The following is an 11,706-nucleotide window of genomic DNA, read 5'->3' as shown; positions in this document are numbered from 1 at the left end:
TATTTTCAGTCCTCTGGGGTGGATCCAAAAAGATACCGTGATTTATGTCAAAGAATGTTTGCCTCTGTTTTCCTCAAAGAGTTTTAGGGTTTCTGATCTTACATTTAGGTCTTCAATCCATTTTATTTTTGAGTATGGTGTGAAAGAGTGTTCTAATTTCATTCTTTTACATGGAACTGTCTAGTTTTCCCAGCACCACTTATTGAAGGGGTTGTCTTTTCTCCATTGCATATTCTTGCCTTCTTTTTAGATTAGTTGACAGTAGGTATGTGGACTTTCTATCCTGTTTCACTGATCCGTTTTTCTGTTTTTGTTCCATTTCTGTTCTTGATGACTGCAGCTTTGTAGTATATCCTGAAGCCAGGGAGCCTGATTCCTCCAGCTCTGTTTTTCTTTCTCAAGATTGCTTCAGCTATCTGAGGTCTTTCGTGTTTCCATATAAATTTTAAAAATTTGTGTTCTACTTCTGTGAAAAATGCCATTGGTGGTTTGATAGGGATTGTGTTGAGATTGCCTTGGGCTGTATAGCCATTTTTACAAAATTGATTCTTCCAATCCAAGAGCACGGTATATCTTCCCATCAGTTTGTGTCATCAATTTCCTTCATCAGTGTCTTACAGTTCTCAGAGTACAGGTCTTTGGCCTCTTTAGGTGGCTTTATTCCTAGGTATCTTGTCCTCTTTGATGTGATGGGATTGTTCCTTAATTTCTCTTTCTGATCTTTCATTGCTAGAGTGTAGGAATGCAAGAGATTTCTGTGTATTAGTTTTGTATCCTGCAACTTTACCGAATGTATTGATGAGCTCTAGTAGTTTTCTGGTAGTATCTTTAGGAGTTTGTACATATAGTATCATGCTATCTGCAAACAATGACAGCTATACTTCTTTCTTTCCAATATGATTTCCTTTCCTTCTGATTACTACGGCTAGGACTTCCGAAACTATGTGGAATAAAAGTGGTAAGAGTGGACACCCTTGTTCCTGATCTTCTCCTGATCCGTTGTTGCTGGGAATGTAAGCTGGTGCAACTAACTACGGAGAACAGTATGGAGCTTCCTTAAAAAACTGTATATAGAACTACCATGGGATCTAGCAATCTCATTCCTGAGCTTATATCTAGAGAAAACCATATTTTGAAGTGACACATGCACACCAATTTCATTACAGCACTATTTACAACAGCCAAGACATGGAAGCAACATAAATGTCCAGCAACAGAGGAACAATGGAATATTGCTTATTCATAAAAAAGAATGAACTGATATCATTGGTAGCAATATGAATGGACCTAGAAATTCTCATACTTAGCAAAGTAAGTCAGAGAAAGAAAAATATCATGAGAACCCTAATATGTGGACTCTAATAAAAATGATACAAAAGAATGTACAAAACAGAAATGGACTCAAAGATTCTGAAGCCAAACTTAGGGTTACCAAGGAGGAAATATGGAGGCGGAGGGATAAGTTAGAGGGTTGGAATTGACACATACACACTAGTACATATAAAATAGACAGGTAACAAGGACCTACGGTATGGCACAGGGAAATCTACTCGACACTGTGTAATAATCTATACAGGAAAATAATCCGTAAAGGAATGGATATATGTATATGGATAACTGATCTACTTTGCTGTACACCTGAAACCAATACAACTTTCTAAGTCAGCTATTTGCCGATACGACTTATTTTAAAAAAAGATTGGTTAATAATATTCCCTTCACTGGTTGTTGAAGAGATGAAATGTGATGACAGAACTATGACTGGCAGAAATTAGTCCTCAATAAATGGTATCTAAATCATTTGAAATATAACATATCTTTGTAAATTCTATTTCACGATAGGGATCATTAGTAGAGTACCTAACGCTTTTGCATTCTCCAAGCAATTGTGTTCCTTAGGCAAATAGTACTGGCCCATATTCATCCCTTCTCCACAACACAGAAGAGCATTAAGAGCACACGTCCTCTTACTGGACATATTTGCACATCTTGCCACCCTTAGGAAATACTCCCTGCTTACTTCTCCTTGTTGCAGGGTGTGCTGGATCGGATATTGACTTTATAGTCATACAGACTATAAAGTTCCAATCCAATTTTTATCCTGACCTGGACACCAACCATGCAAACTCAGTAATCACTAACTTTCCTCAGGTCATTTGCCTAAAAGGGAGAATAGGGTTTTTTTTCCTTTTTAATGAAATAAATGAGTGAATTACAAGCGACAGCATCGATGGTCATGAAACACCGATACAAGTTTAAAGCGCTTTACACAAGTTAGTCACTAATGTTCATTTCTTTTCTTCTTGTTACCGATCTTCTTCCTTATTTTCACCTAAGCAACAATTTGGAATTTTTTTTTTTTAATGTGTGCAGGAATCAGTACCTTCCTGCTTTAATGAGTGAAATTTATTCTCTCTGAAATCATAGGAAACTGGGAAATTTAGAGATATCTAACTTAAAGTGCTGAAAACAGTTCAAAGCAATCAAACTAAATCAAATAATATTTCCCTCTATGTTTCAGATAGGTTAATGAATTCCTTCTAAGTACCACTGGATAATATTGCGTCAAATTTTTCACCTGGCTTAAGAAATTAGGAATCTTTGGAAGTCTTTTTAATTTTTTTTTAGGGCTGCACCTGAGGCACATGGAGGTTCCCAGGCTAGAGGTCCAATCAGAGCTGTAGCTGCAGGTCTACACCTCAGCCACTGCAATGCCAGATCCAAGCTGTGTCTGTGACCTACACCACAGCTCATAGCAATGCCAGATCCTTAACCCACTGAGGGAAGCCAGGGATCGAATCTGTATTCTCATGGATACTAGTTGGGTTCCAGGGAACTCCCTGGAAGTTTTTTGTTTAATTTTCACTGTACAATTTAAGATCAAATTTTTCATGAACATTAGAATACCAAGATTATAATTTCATGTATATGTGCATGCACAGACACAGAGAATATAAAATACACATAAAATAATGCATCTAAATTACATAGAGCCAAAATTTTTCTCTTTTTACTTATGTATGTTGGGATTTTTAACCTGAAGAGTACGGACAATTGTCTTAGTTCTCCATTTTATGTGCTTCATAGATCAACCTTAACTTTTACTCTTTTAAATTAACTTGGCTTGCTGTCCCAATAGACTAGCACTGCATAGCATATGTTAAATATGTTAAAAAAAAAGGTGCTTTATGATGCATTATCTTTGCCAACGTAAATTAAGGCTCTCTTTCAAAGAAAAAGAACATGTAGAATGCTAATAAGTTAAATGTTTATTTTTATGGCAATCATTTCCATTATAACCAATGGTTCATTAAAAAAAAAAAAAAAGGAAAAAAAGGCAGCAAAACAAAGCAGTAGTCTGTAAAATAAAACCTGTGCAGATGCAGAGAAATACAGTCTTCGGGGTAGAGTCACAGTAACCTTGACCTCTGGGTATGTGTCGCTTATATATTTAGAATTAGTGTGGTGTCTGTAGGAGATTAATTTATACAAAGTCGAACTGGAAGTAAAAGCCTCCCGAAAAGAGATGTATATTGTGCAGGGACTGTCTATCATCCTGTGCTCTGAGACTGGTTCTAACAAGGGGCTATATTAGTATGCAGGCACTTGTGTTCTATTCCTTTCCCAGTTTTTGTTCTTGGAATGAGGTATCCCCTTGAAACTCATTAAACCTCCTATTTCTGCAGCTGACACTCCACTCAGGCATGAATAATCTAAGGGGTAAACAGAAAGTTGATATAAATATGCAAACACTTCCGATGAAACATAATAGGTAGCTAAAAAACTGGAAGTGACTCATTGGCACACAAAAGAACACGTTACCCCTTTTATTCATGCTAACATTAAGGCTGATACATTCTAACCTGAGTTTTAAATTCTTGCTGAAACGCATGTTAGAATTCTTTAAAATTGTCAAGTGCTCATATAGATATAAGCTGATAGTAGCAGTACGAATATTGAAAGCATAGGGATAAGAACATTCAAACAAATAATTGTATATTCATTTTCCTTGACCATCTTTAAAATAGTGTCTGACGTGCAAGGCAACAATGTGGGGAAGCCATCACTGTTTCTTACATTGTTTGGGAATATTTACTTACCACTCTGAAAAAATAAGTGGGGATTCACAAATCAGGCAAACTCGGAAAACAGACCATCCATTTTGAGCACATAATTGTAGAATATATTTCAGGTAAACAAACTGAAGCGAACAAAAATAAATCCTTGTCACATGACTACTGATAGAACAACGAACATTCATCAGAATGGCCCAAATTAATGTCTGATGCCGCCCACAGGGAAGTAGAGTTCATACTTTATTAGCGATAGTGTCCATTTGAAAATCCCATTAGGAGAATAATTTTGCACCAGTCAGTGGATACGAAAACATGCATCGTCTGTACCCCAGTCCCTGCACTTCTAGGTGCTATCACTGAGAAGTCTGTGCTCATGTGCACAGGGGGGCCAGCTGCAACTCTGTTTGTATTGGCGAAAACTGGATTCAGTGTGGTTATTGATAAGACAGACATAAATTATTAGAACTATATCTTACATCACCCCTAAAATCTGTTCCATGTGGATAAAAGGCTCTAACGGAAAAGCTAAACTTTATAAAATGCTAAAGAATATATAGGATTGGAAAAAATGTAATTGTAATGTATACATGTAAGGATAACCTGACCCCCTTGCTGTACAGTGGGAAAATAAAACAAAAAAAAATTATAAAAAAAAGAATATATAGGATTTTTTCCCCCCACTGGGAGTAGGAGAGAAAAAAGGGACAAAAACATTATACCAGAAACCATGTATGAAAACTTATTGAAATATATACTATACGAAAATTACAAAAGAGACACTGAGAACTAGAAAGACATCTTAAATTTAAAAAAAAGGTTCTTTAAATGAATATAATAGAGTACTGTTTTTCAGAATAGATAGAAGAATTGTTAGGCATCAATAAAAATAAAAAACAAAACTAACCCAGAAGATACTAGAGGATGTGAGCAGGTGATTCAGAGAAAATTTGATAAAAATTACATTAAAAATGCTAAACCTCATTAGTAATCATGGAGATAAAATTTTAAATAATGTTTCGATGCAATTCCACACCCAATCGATTAGAAAAACTGAAATAGGCTGACAATAGAAATGTAATATAAACGGAGTCGTTGATTCTCCTAAGACATTGGTGTGAATGTCAACTAGCACAACAATGTGAGACAGCAACTTGTCAATATTAGCAAATTTGAGGATGTGCACACACCTTCGTGGAGCCTCCACATCTAGGCATATGCCTCAATGAAAATCTAGCAGCTAAAGGAGCAAAATAGTTATAAGAGCATTTACAAACTAAAATCATTCGGGTGGTTTTTTGGGGTTTTTTGTGTTTTGTTTTTGTTCGATCATATTGTTGCTGCATAGCCAGATCCCTAACCCACTTTTCAAGCCAGGAATCGAACCTGCATCCCAAGGCTCCAGAGATGCCGTGGGTCTCATTGCACCACATCTCACTGCACCATAACTGTGATTTTATGCTGTATTTTTATTAGTTTATTTTTATGATTTTTCTTGATACATTTAGCTTATTTTGAAATAGATACGGTTTTGATATTTATCTCTTGTCTATCAATTGATCTACGTACCTATCTATCATGTCTTTGCTGGGGTCTTTGGATTGTATGTATGTTTTTATGTTCCTTATTTTCTTTTTACGTATGGGATTCAAATTTATTAGTTCTCCATCTCATTTTTGTGTGAAATTAGTTTTCCTGAAATTTTCTCTTCCTTTATAGCTGCATCCGTGGCATATGGAGGTTCCTGGGTCAGGGGCAGAATCTGATCTGCACCTGTGACCTATGCCGCAGCTGCAGCAATACTGGTTCCTTAACCCACTGTGCCACAGCAGGAACTCCCAGTTTTCCTGAACTTTTGAATAAGCTTTGATTTAGGTTGGTTCTCTAATTCCATAGAGACCTCTCTTCTGTTGTTTGCTCTAGTAACTTTAACCTGGACACCTCCTTTCCTTCCTCTCTGTTACCTAAACCTGGATTGAAGTCCACTCCCAAGAGTTAGTGGTTGGGGCCTTGACTTGGAGGTTGGCTTGGGCAGGTCAATTTCAAGCCTTATTAGGGCTAGACGGTCCCCACTTTTCCATACTTCCTTCCTGTAAGCCCTTGCATTTACCTATATTTGGGGATGCCAAAATTCTTCCCAGGGTCAGTTCTGGTTGTTATTGTCTCGCAATGTTTTCTAGAAGACATGTATTGGCCGTTTGAGTGTTCGCCTCTTTCACACATCTGTGGCTCAACTGCTTTCTTCTACTTCCTCCTCCCCTGGCAGCCTCTTCCTCCATGAGCACACACGCACACACACACATGCACACACATACACGTTCATCCATTATTTTACTTTTCTTTGCAGCTCTTTACTTAGACTGCATTCGCTCTCTCCTAGAGCCCTTGCTCTGGAAGAAGCAAACTGCCCTGCTGTTTGCTGCCCTGTGGAGAGGCCCTGCTGGCAAGTAAAGGAAGGCCTCCAGCCAAAAGTCTCTAAGGAGCTGAATCTGGACAAAAGCCAGGTAAGTAACTTTGAAAGCAGATCTTTCCCCAGTCAAGCATTCAGATGAGGACACAGACCTGGCCAATCTCTGATTACAGTCTTGTGAGACTCACTGAGGCAGGAGAATCTACATAAGCTCTGTCTGTATTCTGGATGCACAGAAAATGTGAGATAATAAGTATTTCTTGATAATAAGTATTTCTGCTAATTTATCATGTTGAAATAAATAACTGATATAATTCATATGTGCAATGTACTCTGTATTATGTATTGCTGCATATTTTTTTGCTGCATTATTTGTAATTGCTAAAAATAGAGACAATCTAAATACATCAATAGAACAGTAGTTAAATAACTGGAGGTTCCTTTATAAACTAAAACATGATGCTACACTCAGAAAGGATAAGGGTGCTCTTTATGCACTGATATGAAAAGATAATCAATATATTATTAAGAAGCAATGTACAAAATAATGCATAGCATGATAACATGTATTTATGCCTATAAAACACTTCTCAAAAGATACATAAAAACCTAGTAACCATGGGTACCTATTTTAGGGGACTGAGGTGGGTGGAAACTGAGTAGCTATAGGTACAGAGGTGGGAGGGAGATTTTCAACTCTATAGGTTTTTATGATTATTGACTTTGGAGCCATGTGAATGAATTAGCTGTTCCAGAAATCAATTAACTCTTTAAATGCTTAAAGAAAAAAAATAAGTAAAACATTTAACAGAAATGCACTTCCCTTTTTTAAAAACCAAAACATAAACTTAAAAAAAAAAGTTGCATCCCATGCAATATATGTATAAGTTTTTGCAGGAGGAAAATAAATAATACATAATTTATTGATACTTTCTTATGTAATAATAACTTTAAAATATGCATGGTAATAATAAATTCCAAATTTAGGCTAACAGTTATTTCTGGAAAGAGATAGATCTGATTAAGATTGGGGAGGAGGAAGCCAGGTGATTTCAACTGTATTTTTCACTTTTTTGTTTCAATATCTTTTTTTCTTTCTTTCTTTTTGGTCTTTTTAAGGCCACCCCACCCAGGGCATACGGAGGTTCCCAGGCTAGGGGGCGAATCAGAGCTGTAGCCACTGGCCTACGCTACAGCCACAGCAATGCCAGATCTGAGCCACGTCTGCAACCTACACCACAGCTCATGGCAATGTCTACACCACAGCTCACAGCAATGCCAGATTCTTAACCCACTGAGGATCAAACCTGCGTCCTCATGGATACTAGTCAGATTCGTTTCCCCTGAGCCCCGGCCGAAACTCCCACATTTTTATTTCAAATTAGGTTACAGATTGAAAAAGTTCAGAGAAGGACAGAAATGTGGAAATACTCGATATTTTAAGGTGAAGGAATTATTTTAGTATAGTCTCAAATATATTTTACATTTTGATGACATTAATATTAAATGGAATTCTGTAAAAAAAATCACATGAAATTTAAAATGGCTATGAATTGAATAGTTACTGGTCCTATGTTGAGAGGGTTTATACAAAGAAACATAAAAGCTCATGTATCTGTTTCTGCTATTAGGAAATATCAAAGTTAAAAATGCATCGGTCCAACATATAGGGTGAGGAAGTGAGCATAGAATGGGTCATTTTTTCAGCATCTATTCTTGATGTTACAAATCTACATTTGATTGATTGAGCTGAATCAAAGAGCTATTTGTAATTTATTGGGAAATATAATTTAGTTATGCATGCAGGGAAAAATAAATGAGATTTAGTGGAAGTATTATCTCTTCCACAACGGATGATAACTATTCAGCATATTGGCAGTACTGGCCCAATGATCCCAGACCTTTGAATATTTTCAGAGAAGCTAGAAATCCAATCTTCTTTTTTTACGGTGGACATCTCCTGATTTTTAAAGCTTTAAAGAACTAAATCATTCTTTTAATGACCTTATAGAAGCCAAACAAAATATGTGTACAAACGAGATCCAGTCTGTAGGACAAGAGTCTGCAAACGTTGACAGTACTAAAATGTCCCACAAATGAACACCGAGAGGGGTCAGAGTTCGAGATCACTCTTTCTGTAGACTGCAGGTGCCCTGTGTCCCAGATCTAACTCTTTAGATGTCATTAGATGAGGACTCAAAGACCACTGGATCCAGAAAATCAAAAACTAAGATCAGCCACAGCCCTGTCGTAAAGTTATACTCGCTGGCTTCTTGAAACTTGCAATGCAGTTAGGACTGGCTCTGCAGAAATAGAAGCATCTACAACACAGTACAGCCCAGACTGTGTGGTGTAGACGGAACACTGAAATTCGGAGAGCTAGAGCATGGGGTTGTTCGGAAAAGGTTTGTGAGGTAGTAAAGAAAGACTTCTAGTCGGGCCCGAAGAGCGCAATGATAACGAACGTTGGGCACATTCACATAATTAGTGGAAGTGTGAGGAAGAAAGGACAGGAATTGAGAGGAGCTGAAATAACTCGCAAGTTCTGCCTCCACCAGCTACCTGAGTTCAGAGGCTTCTAATTATCTCCTAATCATTATTCTCCATTTCTAGCTGAGCACAGAGCCTCCCTGGCTTTAGGTCTGGTCACATGGCTACATACCCGCTGAGGACTGTAAGGAGAATAGGACGTGCAACTTCCAGAAAATGCTTTTAAGTCAAGAAGGTCCTCTAAATCCCTCTCTTGTTGCTGGTTAAGAGAAACACCTAAATGCCGAGACTGCCGCAGCCAGCAGGGACCTTGAGGAGGCCTTGGGAAGGGAAGTCCTTTATAGCCTAGTAAAGAGACAGGCGCCTGGGCTGGAAACCTCCTGGATAGGAGAGAGAAATAAACGAGTCTCATTTATGCCATAAGTATTCTATTTGTTTACTATGATTTTCTCTTAATTTTTTGCTTTTCTAAAAAAAAAAAAAAAAAAAAAGTGCTCAAATTTGAATGTATTATTTTACCTTCCTGAGCTAGAATTTCCTTTTAAGTGAGGTAGGTAAATTTGTTAATATAGTCCCACTGATGTCTTTTTTTCTTTTTTAGGGTCGTACCCACTGCATATGGAGGTTCCCAGGCTAGGGGTCTAACTGGAGCTGTAGCCGCCCGCCTACACAACAGCCACAGCAACACAGGATCCGAGCTGCCTCTGTAACCGACACCACAGCTCAGCGCAAGGCCAGATCCTTGACCCAGTGAGTGAGGCCAGGGATCGAACCCGCATCCCCATGGATACTAGTCCAGTTTGTTAATGCTGAGCCACATGGGGAGCCCCTCCCTGGGTTTTTTAAAGTTCTTTATACAACTTTGCTTTTACAAAAGGCCTTATATTTGTACCTATTTTGTTAACTGAAAGAAATCTTAAGAGGATGTTTCCTTTTAGGAGGAAAAGGCAGAAAGCAATAACAGTATTTGGCATTTGTTTTGCAGGGAGCCATTTACAGAGGCAGCGCGCACCCCTCAGCAGCGAGAGGGCCCCTCCAAGCTCCTTCCTGGGCAACTACACTCAGCATCTTAGCATCAAGTCGCCGTAGCTTTGACTTGCATCTGTGCTTTTTCTCAATTTATTTTGTGTGCCCTACAATAATGGCTTCTCTGCTCCATTTCTGCTTACCAAAGTGTTCAAAGGAACACACTACTTTCAGGGTGCAGGGGAAATCTTTACTCCAACAGAAGTTGGAAGAGAAAAATATTCCAAATTTGTTCATTCATTAACACCAAACTTCACACAAAAATGGCATCATTAATAGCCCTGCTGAAATTTTTACATTGACTTTGCTCCCTTATCACATTAATATTACCTTCCTCCTGGCCGGCTTTTCCCAAAGTATATTTGTTAGACGAGAAATCTTGATAAGAAATCAATAAAATACACGTGTGGGGGGGGAATAATTGTTTATACTGCTTTTACCCATATTTCCTTTTGAGATATTGACCACACATTAGAAGAAGAGGCGTCCTGAGCCCTCTCGAATAAGAAGAGAAACAGAACCGATTATCTTGGTTTAATCAGTTAGTGCTACAATATATTTGACCATAACAGTATTTTTCTTCAGAAGAGGGCTTGGGAAACAGTCCTAGATGGCTTGCTTTTCCAAAATTCTTTCTTTATGTCCTGCTGCTCCTCCATTTAGGAGAGTCAACAAAGCCCCAAGGCAAGCGATACGTTAAATTCCACTTGCTATGTCACAGCACATCCCACAAAAAAACTGTGTGTAAACCACAGCTTGAGGTTCTCAGAGGGAAAGGAGAATGATCAGAGAGCTCGGTTTAGACACTGCCCAGTTCATTTGGCTTTTTGGGCCCTGCCTCTTGTAGCCAAGCTCAGCTTTGTATCAGAAATACCATTAGCATATTATGAGCTTTAGTAAGACACTTGACATTCACCCTGGACTCGATGTCCTCGGAGAAAGACACCAAGAAAAGAATGTCAGTGGTTGATTCGAGAGATTTTCTTGCCCGTAAGCCTTACAGTTTACACAGGCGATAAATATTTTTTTAAATCAGCAAAGAAGGGAAGCAAGAGACTAAGTGAAAGAAGTACAGTACAAAAATAAGCAGTGAGTACTTGGAAACACTTCCTTTTTGGTACGGAAAAATTTTTTTTTTTGTTCTTTTAAATGTTTTGTCTACCAAGAGAACAGAAATCTTCCACAGGGACTAGGAGATGCCATCTGGTGATTTTACACAACGTTACTGCTAAAAAAAGCTCTATTTTCCCTAATTGTAATAGATCTAAAAACTCATTCTTTTTAGATTTTGGTGATAGTGCCCAGAAAAACAGATTTTTCTTTAACTTCTTTTCAGCATTCAAGAAAGTAAGCTAAAAGCTATTTTCCTTACACCTCTATGATTCATAAGACAAAATAAGGAGTAGAAAGAAAAACTGACACAGATCAAGAAATGTAAATTCATACAATTGCTGAGGATCCAAAATATTTTGAGAAGTTAAAAATTTTATCTTAATATATTTCCTCTGGAAATCACAGCTATCAAAAGGCCACAAAGGGCCATGTTACAAACACATGGGTTTTGAATATATAGAACAGATGGCAGGTTTGATTTTATTCAATTGCTTTACAAATGGATGAATCAAACATCCAGTATAATTTCTATTTTTGTTTCATTTGTGCTTATAACTTGAATTACATATAATAGAGTGCTAAGAACAGTTAAGA

The 11,706-nt window shown here is 37.7% G+C and overlaps 1 protein-coding gene across 1 annotated transcript in view; it reads right to left on the bottom strand.

Annotated features, from left to right (window-relative positions):
- Positions 1-592: 592 nt before the first annotated feature.
- The window catches only part of LOC102165555 (uncharacterized), a 31,806-nt gene continuing 20,692 nt past the window's right edge, over positions 593-11,706 (bottom strand). The window contains exon 8 of the mRNA XM_084957738.1: positions 593-729. The gene's annotated coding sequence lies outside the window, so the exon portion shown is untranslated. The remainder of the gene's footprint in view (positions 730-11,706) is intronic.

The sequence above is a fragment of the Sus scrofa genome, chromosome 5 (genome assembly GCF_054392235.1).
Source record: "Sus scrofa isolate SSC_HxYL_T2T_F1_AM1 chromosome 5, Sscrofa_HxYL_maternal_Yorkshire_Landrace_v2.0, whole genome shotgun sequence".
Lineage (NCBI taxonomy): Eukaryota > Metazoa > Chordata > Mammalia > Artiodactyla > Suidae > Sus > Sus scrofa.
Note: the sequence above shows the minus strand (reverse complement) of the source record. Positions and strands in the feature narration are given on the sequence as shown.